At 36.5% G+C, this 12,666-nt stretch overlaps 1 pseudogene across 1 annotated transcript; it reads right to left on the reverse strand.

Annotated features, from left to right (window-relative positions):
- Positions 1-1,226: 1,226 nt before the first annotated feature.
- Positions 1,227-8,584, reverse strand: LOC143628663 (ATP-dependent DNA helicase At3g02060, chloroplastic-like; annotated as a pseudogene). The gene is made up of 13 exons (XR_013152795.1): positions 7,980-8,584; positions 5,592-5,828; positions 5,048-5,293; positions 4,817-4,951; positions 4,606-4,730; positions 4,347-4,486; positions 3,914-3,984; positions 3,662-3,823; positions 3,467-3,553; positions 3,192-3,362; positions 3,049-3,093; positions 2,275-2,631; positions 1,227-1,328 (listed from the first exon to the last, which is right to left on the reverse strand). The product of XR_013152795.1 is annotated as an ATP-dependent DNA helicase At3g02060, chloroplastic-like (transcript).
- Positions 8,585-12,666: the final 4,082 nt, after the last annotated feature.

The raw sequence follows: 12,666 nt of genomic DNA on the forward strand, positions 1-12,666 counted from the left end.
CAAATTTTATGTAATAAGTTCAACGTTCTTTAAAAAAAAAGATAGTTCTTATACGAAAGCAATGTAGATACATGAAAGTAAAATTGATGTATGAAAGTAAAGTAGATGCATGAAAAGTTCTTTTTTTTTTAATGGTTGCTTTATATAACAAAAAACAAAACAATTACAGATACAAGAATGACAAAAAAAAATTGCCAGTCACAAATAATGAAGAGTTAATACACAAAAAAACAGACTCCATAAAAACTATATGTACGAATAAAAAAGTAAGATTTGTACATAACTATAAAGGTAATAATAATACATCAAATAGTTAGAAATTAAACTTAACTGAAATCATTATAAAAAAATAATTATTTTTATAATTTCCTATATTTATTTCAATATTTTTCACAGCATATTTTTCACTCTAGATTAATTATTATATATACAACAATTATCAAATTTGAATCGTAACAGAAATCTAATGTTCAACAAATAATAAAATATTACAACCTTTAATTGCTCTTTTTTTTAACTGATTTCTTGATTTTTTTTTTGTCACCTACGAATAAACAGTTGGTACATGCTCTTTTATCTATCTTTTGATCTTTATACTTTTCACTCGACTATCATTAATGCAATTACCAACTTACCTTTTTACTTACAACCAGTCATTAAATTTCATTAAAGTAGAAATAATCAACAATATTTTGCATATTTTTTAAGGATTTTGATCATTATTTAGAGTTTACATAAACTGCTGTAGTCTTGGCTATATTTCGAGAAGTGATCAACTCTAAATAAAGATCAAATCCTATATGTTTTCTATCTAAACCTGTATAGAAATGGATCATAAAAGTTCCATAATAAATAAATAAAAATCTTTGACTAATAATTACATTAAGCCAGTAGTTGAGCCATTTAGCTACATAAATATTCATGTATAATACTCCTATGTGGGTCTACATGAACCATGCTGGTATGTCGGTTGCACCCAACACCCATAGCACGGTCCGGTGGATGAATTGACACTTAACAACAAATGACACAGGCGAGTTCCAAAAATGTGCATGCACCATACAAGTATATGCAGCATCAGCCTGCACCGTTCGTGGTCCCGGTTTAAACCATATGACAAAAAAGGCTAACTAGGCTCGGTTTGGTTAGGTTAGGCTAGGTTGCATATGCAAAAAAATATTTAAAACTTGATCGCTTCTGGCGAGCATACAGTTAAAGGAGTTCCCTTAATATCTGATAAGTGTTGGTAGCGCAGAATGAAGCTCAGCCAACAATTGGAATATCCAAGCAAGAAGCTGATCTTTTGGTAGATCTATAAGTAATTCCGCCTGTGGTGCACAATCATTAGAGATTTGGAACAAAAACAAACAGTAGTGGTAAAATGGGCGCGTGGGTTGACCCGAAACATTTTTTTCCAAATTTTTACACAAGTAACTAGCGTGTTAACGAGTGCAAAAATTATATTAGTATAATAACTATCTAAATGTTAACAAGCTTTTATGAGGTTTAGTATGTTAACAATATACTTTGGAGATTTCAACAAATATCCATTTAAAGCAAACCTTCAATTTTTATAATGCTAATCGCAAGAAATGTAATGTAAATTCGCTTTTTATCGATATGTACAAAGAATCTTTTCAACCGGTTAATACAAAATATTTACCATTTTGAACCAAAGTATGCAATTTGTTTTTTTAAATGGTAAAAAGTATTGTTGAAGAGAGTATGCTGCAATAAATGTTTCAAATTGCATATTTTGGTAAAATATGGTAAATGAGCCGAGCCCAAGCTTGCCTAAGCTTGAGCTCAAGTGCTCCAACCCAGCCCGTTTCAAGCCTCTTTTACTATTTATTACTTATTTAGTTACTTTATTTACATACCTATATAAATATTTTTGTATTTGTCTATAAGTGCATTTTATATTATAACATATTATACTATTTAGTTACTTTTATCATAGTTATATAATAATAATGATGATGATGATGATAATAATAATAATAATAATAATAATAATAATAATAATAATAATTATTATTATTATTATTATTATTATATAATCATATTAATTGTATTACAAAACTATTATATTTTAAATAAGAGGCTCGTTTAAGCTCGTGAGCGTAATCAAGCTCAGTATATAGCTCGTTTTCTAAACGAGCTCCGATATGGGCTCGCGCTCGTTTAAGCTTGGCTCAATTCGAGCTTTTAACGAGCTGGTCTTGAGTAGCTCACAAGTAACTCAACACATTTACACCCCTAGCTTTCCCGTACCTTAATCTGTTCTCCTTCAAAAACAAGCATATTGCGGTGAATATCTGACAGCATGGCGTCTCGTATCATCTTGAAAACTTGCTGACTCATGTTTGTCGTCATTATGATGGTTTTGACCGTCACATAAATTCTGTTGATCCCTATATCAGCTGCCATTCTTTTCACGTATAACTTTTTGAGTAAAACTTCCATGGCATAAGGCTCTTTTCCATACTGTCGCCTTAAATCCACAGTAAATTCAACCAAACTAGTTGTGTCCTTTTCTGCAGCTTTTTCTGCACCGTTTATTATTTCTATGGGATTGTCCAGATAGTTTATGTACTCGGATGAGAGACGCGGGTTTAAATCCAACTCAAGCTGGCATAAAACATGCAGTTAAACGTCAACAACCGACTAAAACTTAAATATATTAAACTTTAAACCCCCTGTGAAAATATACAGTTAGCTGTTCATTTTTTGTAATTTGTAAATAATTTATAACTCAATATGAATACAAAAACCACCTTATAAAGATCTAAAGGTAAGTTGTTGTAAATCAAACGATTCAGGACATTGTAACTTTTAGCTTATAAAAATCTAAGTGTTAGGAGACCGTTGACCCGTTAAATGACCCATTTCAATTTTAGCTATTATTTAACGTTTTGACTCATTGTCAATTAAATTTAACCCAAACCCATTTCCGTATAACTAGGTGGAAAGTGCCACATCTATCGTCTCTTATAAGCCAATCAATATGTTATTAGTTACTAAAATAACATTATGCATAAGACATACCTTGACAGATTGGAAAGGAACTGGTCGGGTCCGATGTAAATCAACCTGGTTTATAACAACAGCAAGATTTTGCAATTAAGTTCACTGTAGCAAAGTTGCACATATAAATGAATAATAATAATAATAATAATAATAAGTAATACGGATAAGCTCTCAAAAAGCATTTCAAAGAACAAATCAATGCCAACATTGCCAACATCCCCGGTTTGTTGGACACCAAAAATATTACCAAAGCCCCTTATAGTCATGTCTCTTTCTGCAAGTTGCAACCCTTGACCAAGATCTCCGCATTCTTCAAGAGCTTCTAGCCTTTTCTGTAGTAGCATTGCAAATGATTTAGTTTTATGATTTATTAGACACTCTATGACTTCTAAGTGTTTTTTTCTTTAATTTGTGTGTAACAAAAGAGGACCCGTACCATTGCTGCTGGAGAAAGCAACTTCTTGTTGGGGTAAAATAAATGAGCATGTGCTTCCTTATTCGACCTTCCCACCCTTCCACGCAACTGCACAGCAAAAATCATTTAACCAAAAAACAATTAGAAATATATGTTCTGTCACATACATAATAAATGTTTTTTAAGCACAACTATAAAAACAATATTATTAGAAACCTGATACAGCTGCGCGAGCCCGAATTGATGAAAGTCTTGGATTATGATGGTGTTAGCATTTTGAATGTCGAGCCCGCTCTCTACTATATTTGTGCAAAGTAGAATTTTAATTTCACCATCCACAAATCTTGCCATGGTTGTTTCCAACCGTTTGGAATATAGCTGCACAAAAGATACACGTAGTGTAACATAAACAGATTTTTGATAAATGCGTAATAAACAAATAACAGCGCATAATAAATAAGGATTTACTTGTCCGTGAGCAAGGGCAATTTCAAGATCTGGGAAAGTTTTCTCAAGAAATGACATCACCTCTTCAAGACCTGTAGAAACAAAAAGTCAAGTAACAGGTTTGACTTTGAATATTCAATGTATAAGTATGAAGTGTCTTCATTTCCAATTGTCTGTAGCGTGTGTAATGGGTCAAAATAATTAATTATTTGCGGGTTCAAACGGCTTGTGTTGGCCCAAAACACTTGTTTGTCCATAAATGAGCATTCTATTATAGACAACTAAAGCACAAAATAATAATATAGAACCATAGTCCATATGATAACAATAATAATATAATTTCTTGAGCAAAACAATTTAAGAGGATGTATACATTAAGAACACATGTCACGCGTGGCAAATCTGCGTCTATAACTTGAAAGAGTGTACAAAACACTCATTTCACAAAAGTTGCCTTGAATACGTGGCAAAACATAGAAAACCTGGCCCCCACGGTCCAACTCATACTTGATTGCTGATATAACTTTTTCCTCACTATACTCTGAAATATAGGTCTTTACAGGAATTCTTTGAGGAGGTGGTGTTGAAATCAAACTGACAAAGAGTTACAACCAAAAAAAGTGTTGTTATTCCACACACAAATTTTGTGTTTAACTGTATCACACAGTATCAATATAAACATGTATTGAAACTTAACTACCAGCATGTATTACCTGCAGTCACGAAATCCAGTTAATGCTAAATAAAGGGTCCTTGGAATAGGTGTTGCAGAAAGACTTAAAACATCAACTGAAGTTTTTAGTGAAGCAATCATCTCCTTTTGTTTGACACCAAATCTCTATAAAGCAAAGAGAACATGTTATTTATATTTGATTTCACATTCGCAGATTTAATATCAAAAGATCAAACGATGATGATAAAAACCTGTTCTTCATCAACTATTAGAAGACCCAATCTGTCATACGTGACTCGGCTACCAAGAAGCGAGTGAGTTCCAATAATAATAGTTAACTAGCCATTTTCGATTAAATGAAAATACTCCTCTCTTTCTGATCTGGTCTGCAAGCTGTGAAATGTTAGGTTCATAACAATGTGTTAGTTGACTATAGTGACTAGATGTAACATTTAATTAATAAAAACTAAGACTATTATCACCTGAAATCTGCTCATAAGTCCAACCCTAATGTTAGGGTAGTTGGAAAATCTCTCTGAAATAACTTCAAAATGCTGTCGAGCCAAAACAATGGTAGGTGCTAACACTATAGCCTGTTTCCCAGATGAAACCACATAAAATAGGGCTCGTTGAGCAACTTCCGTCTTCCCAAATCCAACATCTCCACAAATCAATCGATCCATCGGAGTTTCTCTCTCTGTTAAATCCTTTTCAACGTCGATAAACGCCTGCATGAGCATCAAGATTTGAGGACATAATTTTGGAATAATCACTGAAATCTAGAACAAGGGAAAAGAATTATTGGAACATATAGTATATGTATCAAAAACAACTTTTGCACTTTTCATAAACGGATATCTACCAGCAAACGTTTCATACAACAATGCAACCGTCATATCCGGTGCCAAATCTCCTACAAATATAGATAAATATTTGTAGGAGATTTAAGGAGTGGGCTGGTAATTAAGGTAATACTAATAAACACTAAATATTATATGTTCCAATAGGATTTAGATGGAGAGAAACCTGTTTCTGATCAGGAGTGGGCTCGTAAGGAAATCGGGAAGCAAATTCAGCCATGACAGGATTCTTAGGGTATGTAGACCTTCTTAACCTTAACCTATTTAAATAAACCTCCATCAAATCAAATCAAATCAACAACCATCTTTTGAACTGCAACCTTTCCCATTAGTCTTCCACTTCTCCCAAACACTCGTGTCCTTCAATCTCCCCAATCCTCGAGGCGCTCCGCTCTCATTCGGACTGCAAATAATCATCCAAACACAAATGTAAATCCAACACTAACAGCTAGTGCTGAACAATCACCAAACCGAAACCAACCAAAAACCAATTAACTGAAATTCGGTCATCGGTTTTTTTGTACCCTCGGTTAACCGCACCGAACTGAGCCATTCATATTTTCATGTATTTCTAACTTTTATACCTCCATTTCATGTTTTATGCCTCTATTTCATGTATTTCTAAGCAAAAATTGTAGCCAAGTTTGGTTTTGGTTATTGACCTAATTTAACTGAACCGAACCGAACCGAACCGAAACATTCATATTTTCATATATTCCTAATGGTTTTATACCTCCATTTCATGTAATTCTAAGCAAACATTTTAGCCCAAGTTTTTGGTTATTAACCTAATTTAACAGGACCAGTTAAACAAAAACCGACTGGTTAATAAAACAGATTAACCGACGACTTCAGCTTGAGTTTAGGCTAATAACCGAACCGGACTGAAAATCGGTTATCAGTTCTTTTAGTACTGTTGGTTAACCGAAATCAACCGAACTGAGCCATTCATATTTTTATATATTTGTAACTTTTATACCTGCATTTCATGTTTTATACCTCCATTTCATGTATTTCTAAGCAAAAATTTTAGGAAAATTGGTTTTTATTGGTCCCAACTATTTCATTTTTGTCGGCGCTGGTCCCAACTTTCATTTTGGCCGGCAACGGTCCCAACTTTCACATACGTTTCTTCCACTAGTCCGCAACTAACGGAGTACTAACTCCGTTATGTCATTGCTGACGTGTCCATCCTACTTGTCAAAAAAACGTTACGTGGCAGCCACCGTGGCAACCATCTGAGTTGTCAAAGACCGGAGAATCAAAAACCCCTACCGGACTCCGACCTCCCACCCATCACCGCCATCAAACTCAAACCCACCTCCCCCACACCACCGTTCCACCGCCACTCCCGCCACCCCCACCACCGCATCGGCCACCGTCACGTTCACCATTTCCGGCCACCATCATGCTTGCGGAGTTTTGAATCTGCTCGAGCTGTCTCCTCCATATTCGTTATTCATCTCAGTTCATATCCAATCGCCTCGTCCCGTTTTTCCGGCGACCCACCCCCGTGTTCCGATTCAGGAACCCGATTCATATATGATAAATTGGGGGGTTTGACTCCAAAGGCACACCCAAATAAAAATCCCCAATTTATCTCAAGAACCCTGATTGAATCATCGAATCAATTACAATGTTTGACCGTCATCACCATCATCGTTCAACTTCCTCCGCCGCATCGGCGTTCAACTCCGGTGTCGCCGTCCTCCGCCGCATCGTCGTTCAAATCCGGTGTCGCCGCCCTCCAGTCCAAATGACTTCATTCGTCAGGGCTTTCTCTTCCGAAGAAACGAACGAGGTTACGATTAACGGTGAGAAGGTTGTAAATAAGCCTCCGATACGTACTGCGGATGAGTTGCGATCTTGGAGGATGGCTAGCGATCTCTTTCTCTGGTTGCTGAAAAAGAACCGTCGCCGAAGTTGGTGGAGGAGAGAATTGGGGATTTTGATTATGAATGTAAAATTGTTATATAAAAACTAATATCCACGTAGGTTGCCATGTCATGTTTTTAACAAGTAGGATGGACACGCCAACAATGACATAATGGAGTTAGTACTCCGTTAGTCGCGGACTGGTGGAAGAAACGTATATGAAAGTCGGGACCGTTGCCAGCCAAACTGAAAATTGGGACCAGCGCCGACAAAAATGAAATAGTTGGGACCAATAAAAACCAATTTTCCAAAATTTTATCCGAAGTTTGGTTTTGGTTATTGTCCTAATTTAACCGAACCGAACCGAACCACTCATATTTCATATATTTCTAACTCCATTTCATGTTTTATTATTTTATACCCCCATTTCATGTAGTTATACATCCATTTCATGCAATTCTAAGCAAAAATTTTAGCCCAAGTTTGGCTTTAGTTATTAAATATTAACCTAATTTAACCGAGCCGATTAGCCAAAAACCGATTGGCTAATAAAACAGATTAACCAACGACTTCAGCTTCAGTTCATCCTAATAACCTAACCGAACCGTGCGCACACCTGCTCTGCTAACTAATTCAAACATGAAGAAGTAAACATATAACATAACAATTAATTACGTACAGATTATATCGATAGAGATACTTCGATGCTTGCTTAACCGGGAGCTTAGCAACTCCATCAGCATAGTGAATGTACACATAATCAATAGGCGTAGCATCACCTTCAGGAACGGCCATAAACCGACCTATTCCAACTTTCTTATGAACTACATATTCGCCTTCTTCGAGACTAAACGGATCCACTCTATAACTAAAACTACTACTCCTCCTCCTCCTCCTACTACTATCAGCATTATTATCGAAACCACTCGCAGTGGCATTCGGTCTACTCGAACGAGCTTTTTTAAGCTCACGAAGTCCTCGTTGTTGCTGCTGTTTAACAAGCTGGACGTAGTTATTAATATCTTCATCGGTTAGGTTATAATTGGAGTCCGGATAGTGTCTACTGGAGGTCCGTTTAGTGAAGTGTTGTTTGAGAATTGTGTCGTTGAAAGTTGAAATGATATCGGTTTCGGATGATGATTCGAGAGTGTTTAAACGAGTGGAAGTGGTGGCGGTGGCGCGAAGTGGAGAGAAGGTGAATGTTGTTCGTGTTATGAAGAATGGAGTCCGTAATTGAAGAGGAAGGTGTGGTGGCGTGGTAGAGAAGATGAGAGTGGCAGCCATTGCCGGAGCAGACAACCGCTCTCTTTATTATTAAGGAAGATCGAAGGATAGGCGAGGTAATTTCACAATCAGTGGACATAGCATATTCAATATATTAAATGCCCCCTTTAACTCTCTGGCATCTAAACCCTGCGAAATTGATCAACAATCATTCTCAAGGCTGGCCATTGAAGGCAATTGACGGTTAGGGTTCTTTCGTCTCCCTCAGTTTACTTTGCTGAGTTAAGTCACCATCCATTATAATGATGGATCGATCATTATTTTTCCAATTGCTATACTATATAACCATCCCAATTCTTAGTCAATTAGGGCAAGAAACTCAGCGAATCTACTATTCTCCAATAAGTTTCAGGTTAGTGATTCGTATGAAATCGTCAATTTTGTTCACATGTTCTGTTCAATTCAACTCTAATTTTATCTAATAATAATGATTGACACACCGTAATTTTGTGAGTATCGATCTTAAACAGGTGGTGCGTGAGTTCATGAAGGTCGACTCCTCCAAACACAATCCAGGTATGTCTGTCTTGTTCAATCTCAATTGAATTGTAAGCAGATTCCTAATTTGTTCATGGTTCTCAATTGAACTTTACAGTTTTACCAATCCGGAGGAAGATGACGGATTTACTTTTTGGTTATAAGGTAACTATTGAGTTTTATGCAATGATGATTAATTGCTTTTCCGTTACTTTATGTTACTATTCTTCTCATTCTTGATCGGGTTTATTGTTGATGTGCATGGAGTTGTTGGACTTGTATTTGGGAAAGAAGATTTAAATTCCAATGAAGATGGATGGGTATGTTTCTTTTATCGTTATATTTTTTTAACGGTTCATGATTTATTTGAATGCATGTGTTGTCAAGCAAATAGCTTTTGTCATCACAGGTTTATTTTGTCACAAACAAGTGGTAATCAACCTTTTTTCGGCATTGCTAGGAGAAAGAAAGGACCGCAATGCCAGATTTATGAGATTTCAAGACACTAAACCATAAAATCCTTGGATCAGGTAACATTTTTATCATAAATTTTGATTTGCAAACCATCATTGTAATATAATTATTAGATGTGGAGGTTCATATAAAATATACATGTTATTAGATTGTATGTTTGTGTTCCTGTTTGTGTTATGGTTCGGTTTTAAACCGTGAAATTGTTTTTAAAGGATTTGGTTTAAATACATGTTATCCTCGCTTGCTTTAACACATACTCGAAGAGTATATAGGATAACAATTTCCAAGACTTATATATATATAAATTACACCATAACAGCTAAAATTCAAGTTTATGTTATTTGCAGAATGTCAAGTGATAGCAGAAAACATAATCCGTGCGCTTCTCAACTACCATGTAACGACCAACGAATGGATCCACACCCACTCATCTACCATCCCGTGATGATATCTTCTCTACAACTAATATAAACAACCAATCGTCATCCTCACATAGCCCATACAACCGAAACACACCTACACTTACAAACCAACTGGCTAGCCCCACGAAAACTTCCCCACAACGCCAACAGCCAGTCCGGCCCACAGAGGGTGGCACACAATCCAGTTCCAACATGTCAGATGCAAATAATACAACAAACAACGGTTTGTGCTCGGCCAACCCACACACCACCACCCAACTACCCTTACAAACGAACCAAATTTCACCCGTAGAACGGTGACTCCCGGGACGCCCCCGAAAGCATGGTCAGTCCTCTCCTACTGTGATGTCGTTGCCACAAAGGCGTCGTCAGGGTCGGCCACTAAAGTTTGATGAACAAACCCTACAAAATACTAGTAACACTATCAGCATCCTACACACATCGGTTCAGCACCCCAATCAACACTCCAACTTCGGCACTGACTCCGCACCAAATCTAGATGGTTGGCATTCAACAAAACACCACAATGTATGATAAATTGTCATCTCGTTTACCAAGTTTTATTAAGATCGCCTTTTGCAGGATCTGTTGTAGTTTCATCGGAGCCCCTTCCAAATGTCACTGCTAACGCGTCAGCCACACCAGCTAATGGACCATATTCCAGTACCAGCATCTCATCAACCAACAATACAGCAACTCAATTGTCACCCTCTCACGTACCAAACAACCGTACTCCACCGCTGGTTACAGTCCAGACGTCGGGCCGCCGGCTTCGTCGCACTAACAACCAAATGACAGAAAATGTTAGTCACCTCGCTGTCACCGTTACACCATCGCCACGCCGCCGCCGACCAGGCCGTCAACCAAGGTATAATGACGTAACCATGGAAACTCCTTCTAACCCAACAAGAATGTTACGCCCATCGTTTCAACAACACAACCAATCCACCGACCTACCCACTGGGTCCGCATCAAATCAAGAAGGTTAGTAATAAGTAAAATCCAACAATGTATGGTAACTTATCATTTCATATTTCGATCCCATTTTCATAACATCTCCTTTTATAGGTTATTATTATTATTATGCTGAAGGTTTTGTGGCTTCATCAGGCGACCTCCCAAACGTGACTACTATCACGCCCCTCACGCATCCATCCGAAATTAATGACCCATACGATTTTGTCTACAATGGTGCACCCACGTCACACCGTCAGCTAAGGGAACGCTCACCTTGCCCACATTGCCATGCAAAACGCTTTCAATTTGAGTGCCCTTCTTTTTGTTGTATGATTGGTAAAACCATGTTGGTGGTTCCAGATATTCAAAGTTATTGTATTGTTATTTGATTTATGCCAAACGGTGTATTTGTGATGTAATGATATGAAATAAATATAATTATTGTCGCTTTAATAGCGTTACGAGCTTATGAGTGATCTGTACGTTACACCCGGGCGTATTCCGCTTAAAGCTGGGGTGTTACACCACGTCAGTGGCGAACACCACAACAGGCCGGCGCGAGCGACGGCGCGATGGGACTTCTGTGAGCCGGGGTGAGCCTGGTCGCGGCTGGTGAATGTGGTTTTTATTTTTTTCCTTTTTTTCTAATACATATAAATTCGATTAGGGTGGTTGGTGGTTGTGGTAAAGAATGCTGAAAAGAGAAGAGAAGAATGGAAGAAAAGAAGGAAGGTGAAGAAGGAAAAAGGAAGGGTGGTTGGTGGATTTTTTTTTCTTTTTTTTCTTATTTTATGTTTTTTATAATAAAGATAAAAAATTATATAAATTAAAAAACCCAAACAATACAAATTTTTATGAAAAAAATAGTAAATTAGGAAAAAAAACCCAAAAAATACAAATTTGTATATATTAAAAGATAACTTAAAACAAGAATATATATTATAAGGATAATTTCTATTGTTTAGGGTTTTTTTTATTTATATAAATTTTATCTTTATTATAAAATTATTTTTTAATATATACTCTTGTTTTAAATTAAAAAAATCATAAAATTCGCTAAAGTCACCATTCGCCTGGATCACAACAGGCTCAGGCGTCTTCAACGGTGGCTTTAGCGAGTGTCCAGTCAGCACACAGTCAGCACTGCATGACAAAATATTATTAGATGAATTCGGAACCCAACTTCAACAATAACAAACAAGTCTTAAAAAATTTGAACGATTGATAATGGGAAAATTCCCAAAATAGCCTTTTTTAGAGAGAAGTCCCAAAATATCCCTTTTTTCCTGACAATTTTAAAAAACTTGAACTTGGGAGACATATTGGGGAAAGATAAATATTATGAGTGAGCAGGCCAAAGATTTAAAGAAATGTAAGGAGCAGACCAAATATGGGATAATTTTGAAGGTAAAGTTCAAATTATTTTAAAATATTGAAGAAAAAGTTCAAATTTTTTCTAAACTTTTCTTCTCAAAATACAGTACAGTCTTTAAAGACTGTTTTATTATGTTTCCTACATGGCCCGTACATATTTTCAAATTCTAGGAAAAAGAGCTTTTTAAAATTCGTCTTGGGAGACGCATTTCAGAGGCATTTGTTCTTAGGAAACGAGAAAAATCTTGACTTTTGTTGTGCCATTCAGGCTGCATCAAATCTTTTAGCATGCACCGGGCCTTTATTCTACATGGGAAGTTGGGGGCGTTTCCCAATAGAAAGAAAACGTCTTTATAACATAATATCAAATAGCAAGGT

The sequence above is a fragment of the Bidens hawaiensis genome, unplaced genomic scaffold (assembly GCF_021521415.1).
Source record: "Bidens hawaiensis isolate Kalapana, Puna unplaced genomic scaffold, B.hawaiensis_p1.1 tig00005061_1, whole genome shotgun sequence".
In the NCBI taxonomy this organism is placed as follows: domain Eukaryota; kingdom Viridiplantae; phylum Streptophyta; class Magnoliopsida; order Asterales; family Asteraceae; genus Bidens; species Bidens hawaiensis.